This window comes from Egretta garzetta, unplaced genomic scaffold, assembly GCF_000687185.1.
Source record: "Egretta garzetta isolate BGI_Z169 unplaced genomic scaffold, ASM68718v1 scaffold233, whole genome shotgun sequence".
Lineage (NCBI taxonomy): Eukaryota > Metazoa > Chordata > Aves > Pelecaniformes > Ardeidae > Egretta > Egretta garzetta.
In genome coordinates, this window is record NW_009259194.1 from 1,300,893 (window position 1) to 1,306,783 (window position 5,891).

Consider the following 5,891-nt stretch of genomic DNA (forward strand, 5'->3'; position numbering starts at 1 on the left):
GTGACTACACAAAGCGGGAATGTTTTGAAGACAAGGACCAGCCTTCTCTGACAGGTAGTGCATGCAAGAGAGCCATAGATGTGAATCACGAAACATAGCACAACTGGGTCTGCTTTCTCTCTCTTGTTTTCAGTTCAAATAGCTATTAATATCGCCAATTCCTTCCGCTGCTTTGCTGTGTTATGAGTCAGTGGGACACAACGTTTCAGGACTCGGTAACAGTGGAGAAATGTTGGCCATGGGGATGTCAGCAGGAGCTTTGCCATTGGCTTCAGCGTAGCTGAGTTATCAACCTAGACCAACAAAGCTTTTCCAGTCTGTGTTTATGAAAAATGCCCCTTGTGATTAGTGCAAAAAAAAAAAACCACCAAACAAAAAAACTTGCCAAGGAAATATCAGCTGTTTATCTTCATGGCTTATTTTCTCCTCATTCATTGGCTTAACACACACGTGCACACACACTTGTGCTCCATGACCCAAGGGGTGTAAACACCCTTCTTCTCCCTGACCTGTGCTCCAGAGAATGAGCTGGAGCTTTATTCTGTGGTTTGGTATTTTTTTCCCCACCTTTATTTCTTTTTTCTTTTTATCGTTGAGAGAACACACTGAAATGCTAATGTGAGGAATCTAGCTCTGAATATTTCCTCCATGGATGGAGTACAACATTTTCTGATATGAAAACTATTGAGGGTTAGGTTGTCACAGCTTTTATTCATTTTATTTTATTATATTATTATCAGCAAAAAGAAAGGGGATTCATATCCTTGCTTCTCTGAATATCTGAATGACCCAGCCATGACGGCGTCAAGGGAGTGCACGGGCTGCTTGCCTTACTCTCTGCCCTCCAAGTAAAGGGATGGGAGGGACAGGAGGATCCCATGTTTCTGTTTACTAGTAGGAGACCATCTGTCCCTTTATAAAGAAGAAAAGAGGTGATTCATGAAAAGAAGTGAAGCTATTTACCTTCTGTATGGAGAAATGCCAGGGTAGCGTATTGTAGTCCCCTATTTTCTGCTGTGATTCCCTGGAAGGCTGCTGCTATTCTACTCAGTTCTCCTCCCCAGGAAAATTTTTGCTTTCTCTTTCTTATTTTCCCCACCAGTAAACTTATTTACCCTCCCAACATGTAAACGCCTTCTCTTTAACAGGATAAGACCACTACCCATTGCTTCAGTTTCATCAATCAAAGTTATTTTGATTCTACAGGAAATTGGTGACTTCCTGTTCAGGACCTACGGTTAACTTGTTACTGAGGGATCTCAGCTCACTGCAGTTCCCCTTATACTGCTGCTTAAACCATGGGGGACGGATGAATCACAAGCACTGCCTTTTTGTGCCCCCAAAAGACTCTAAAATCCGTATTTAAACTGCTCTCAGAATCTCACACCAGTTGGAGCCTGTGTGTTACTCTGAAATGGTGTTCCCAGATTTTACTCATTAACACTGCTGTCTGCAGGACTAGGTAGGGAACAGAGTGAACTGCCGAGTGTAAACTTAAAGATAGTTCCAGGCATTTGAACTCCTGCTGTGATAAGATGTGTGCGAAGCAGAGACCCTGGCTTTACTTCCCTGTCCCGACTCTGTCACGTTCTGGCTCACGGTGACAGAGGAACATGGTCTGAAGCCCAGTTACTTTGACAATAAGTGGGCAGGACACAGGATGGCTTATCCAGAAACCATGGGAGTTGATCTGAACATGTTCTGGCAGAACACATTGAATTGAGACTCAGATGATCTTGAAAAGAACAAGAGGCCTTAAAGCTATACCTGATATGTTTTTCACTGGTATCAAAAACTAGATGGGTCCTTGAAGCACAGCCTTTGGGAAATACTGTCCCAGCATTGCAACCTAGAGGAGGACAGGTCAATCATGCCTTAGCAACATGATTAAGGTAAATTAATTTCTGTATCTGATAGCATACAAACAACTGCAGGTTTTCTGTCATGGCTGGCCACCTTTGTCTTCCAAAAATAAGTTTCCCATTTACTGCTGAGTGGACTGGGTATGAACTCATGACTCTGCAGCCCAAGCAAGGTGCTATAGTTAAGTTGGCCACCTTACTAAAACATGTAACAAGTGATGATCTATATAACAAATGCAAACCTCACAGGAAAACACAGGGATAAATCCACCAACCTCCAGATGTTGGTGTGTATTCCTGCTTCTCCCCTTGTGACCTCCTGAGACATTGCATCAATGGCAGAGATAGAAAAATGCATTTTATTTTTCAGGTTTACCTCTAGTGAAAGTAGAGAGTCATTCTCTTTGACTCCAGTTAAAAAACTACTACAAAATAGTAATTAGAAATGAGCTGCAGACAGGCAGGTAGACAGGATTAGAGGATTCCCTTGACAGTGTTTGTGTCAGTTCACAGACTAATTTACTACTCTACTACAAATATAAATAGCCTCCAGTGTATCCTCTTTTCTGCACTCTTCATCATGAGAATGATTGACAAATGCTAAAAGCCACGTTCTCCCTTGCCCAGTTTAGTAGTCTGGATTGTTCCCCTGTGACATCCTGGCTCAGGCTTTCCCTTTTTTCTTCTGCTTCCGAACACATCTACAACCAGATAGGTTTAAGCCAGCTTGCCACAGAAAGTGGACAATAAACAAAGCTTTGTGAGTCTGCTTCTGAGGGTTTGTTAAGATGAACCATCAATCCCAGCTTAGGACCATTTTTGTAAAATCCCAGCCCTTTTTCTTTTTTTCCATCAGTTCTGTGCATGTTTCACCTCAAAACAACCTCCAAGCACTGTCATCTATGTTGTTGAAAATAAACCTTCTGAAAAATTCCCAGAGCAACCTGTAAGTGTCTTCTACTTATACTATGCTTACAAGAAGAGTCTGTGCAGAATTCCCCCAATACAGGTAATTCAGCAGTGGGTTTACAGCTTATTTTGTATAATAGCAGTTCAAAGGAAGTTCTGCAGAATAAACAGCACTTTACACCATCGGACTTCCACTGCTGTGGAGCAGAGAGAGAATTTGAGCTCACTAAGAACAGCTGTCGTATATAGAGGCTGATGGACATAGACAAAGGACCTCACAGTTCTTGCTGGCTGTTTGAACTCCTATTTAGGTGTCTATTGATACCTCCTTAACCTGCATTTCAGTCAGTCTAAGCCTTCCCTAAACTGTCCTGGAAAAGGACCTTTCGCTGCACTAGGAAAGCTATGTGTCTACAGAAGAACCAAGATGGAATTAGGGGAATATAGAGACTGTGGATCTAGTTGGGACACGCTTGAGCTTTGACTTGGAAGGTTTTGTTAAGCAATATGTGGAGATGTGTTGAGTTCAAAGAAGCTTTTCCAGGAAAGCTTTGAGACTAGGAGTAGATCTGCTGGGTCACCTCTAAAGAGGGAGAGGAAGTGCATGCAGAAATGAAAACCTGGCTTTTTCCAGTGGAAATCAGCTGTTTCTACAGAAGTTTTGTGAAGGGTGGGCTTGCACTCCAGCACGCAGAGGAAAAACAAATCCTAACCTCGGTTCTTTTCATGAACAGGATTGACATTCCCTGGCTTACTCCACAAATAATCAAAGCCAAGTGAGAAGAAGGGGTATTGGACTATTGGACTGAAAGCCTTTGCACAGACCCTTTGCCTGGAATGAAACTAATGAATCTAAGAAGGTAAGAAAGACGTTACTCACACAGATAGCAACTGGTAACTTTACACACTGATTTCAATTAAGATACTGTCTTATGGTATGGATACTCAAACTGTTTCTCCAGTTATTTGCAGCAACATCTACTGATATGGGTATCATGCCTTTATCCCTCTCTTGATATCCTTTTACCACTGTTGCCCTTCCCATACCTACACCCCAAAAGTTTCTACCCCTATTTGTTATGCACTTTAACAAGTCTGGTGGTTGTTTTTTTTTTCATTGGTTCTTGGCTGGTAGAGTTGATGTAAATAGACATGGGGATCTTAAAGATGCTGTAGATCACAGTAAAACAACTTCTGCTGCATAGAGTGGCAAGCACCTGCCAGCTGTCTGAAGTGGTTTGTGTAGCACAATTTAAGGATGTCTGTCTCATGGGCAAACTGCATTGAGGGTCTGCTTCTAAAAGGCTACGATTCCTACAAATGACTGAAGTGACCTGCAGCAGCCGATGGCTGATGGGACCATATCTAGGTCTGTCCCATGGCCACAAAGCTGCAGAGCTGGTTCTCCACACAACGAAGTTCTTGTTGCCCAGCCAGCTGTGTTGCAAACTCCACAACTGCCATTGGTTTTGGCGACAGTGAAAAGTCAGTACAGCTGAAAAGTCTGACCTCTGCCACTAACCTGCTGCGTGATCCTGGTTGGATCGCTTCACCCCCCTATGCCTGCCTTCACCTGTTTGCAGAATAGGTCTGACAGCGGTTACTGGACAATAGAACACTTTTGGCAAGTGTTCTGCATGGTTTAGATGTAGAGTGCCATGTGCAGTCATCTCCGGGAGAGTCTGTGGCTCTGGGTGGGACAGTCTGCCTCAAGGTGTGTTTCCTTGGTTTTTTTGAAGACGTGGGGTTTTGTGCTGCTTGTCTAATAGTTTTTTGTCTTTAAACTGAAGTAGCAAATAGGTTTTGAAAAACTTATATGCTTTAAAAATAACAAGTCACCCCACAAAGATAGGGAAACCAACCTCAAGAAAGTTTCCTTATAAGAGATCAAAGAAAGATGCAAAGCCATTCTTGAGTCCAGACAATTTCTTAAATCCAAAGCAAATTAATTAACAACAGCTCTGTGGGGGCAACCACATTTGCAGATGAAAAGAACTGTATTTAATGCGTTCTCGCAAACCCTTTTTGGGTATGTTTCAGACATCTTGGCAACCAGCATTCCAACATGCTGACATCCTGGACAGCATGAGCCAGGCCTCTCAGGGCTCCTCCTCATGAAACATCTACAGCTCTTAGTCCAGCACTTCCCAGTATTGACCAACAGAAAAGATTCTCCAGTTTTAGGTTTTTGTAAAGCAACCTAGTAATCTTTGTAAATCCAGTAGAGGTTAATTGAAAACCAGCAGCTTTTTATAAGGTTTAAGAAAAAATTGGAAGGAAAATCCCCAAATCTTTCTTTGCATACTTAGGTAAGGCTGGTTTTTCTTTTTCTTAATTTTACGCGTTGTTCTGTTAGTAGCTAAAAATTCCACACAAGCTTTATTTTTCCTACGCAGCATAAGCCCTTTCCATAAGAAAAGCTACTGAAATTGAGCAACTTGCAGATTTAAGGTTCTGTGTTTCAAAAACTAACGTTTAGTACAGCTGTTGCAGAGCAAACTTCAGTGTGATGTGCCACATACATCACACTCAGATATAGCTATGAAATTAGTATTCTGCTTTTAAATCCTGAAATCGCATCAAAGGTGACTGAGCAAGGTTTAAATAAAATTCTAATTACTTCTTTATATTTCAGTGATAGCAAAGCAGAACAAATCCCTGACTTCCCTCCCCTTTAGAATTACAACTGATGAATAAATATTCATATTCAACATGATACTTGAGGCTGGTGTTTGGCCAGTGGGCTCAGCGGGTTTCCACAATAGATGTGAGCCAGGGAAGTATAAAATGAGTTTGAAGGATCCTCACTGCTGTCTTCTGACTGGTCATAAAATAAATTAAAAAATACATTCATTTCATTTGGACTATGGTATCTCGTAATGTGACCTTTCTGTTAGGAAGCTAATTTCTTTTCTTATAGTGGGAATTATTAGATGCTGAGCACTCCAGGAGATCTGGCCCCCAGTCTGTAAACAGCTACTTTGACCATGCGTTTATATCTTGGCCTTTTACATTTTTATATCACCTGAAGAACTGGTTGCAAACTTAGGTATAAACATACACACCCAAACCCCCCAAAGATATTGTTCCTATAGCAGAGTTGGTCAGAAATAACACTCC

General features: G+C 41.8%; 1 protein-coding gene across 1 annotated transcript in view; it reads right to left on the bottom strand.

Annotated features, from left to right (window-relative positions):
* Positions 1–5,891, bottom strand: part of ADRA1A (adrenoceptor alpha 1A) — a 14,555-nt gene that overhangs the window by 7,514 nt on the left and 1,150 nt on the right. The window lies entirely within an intron of this gene.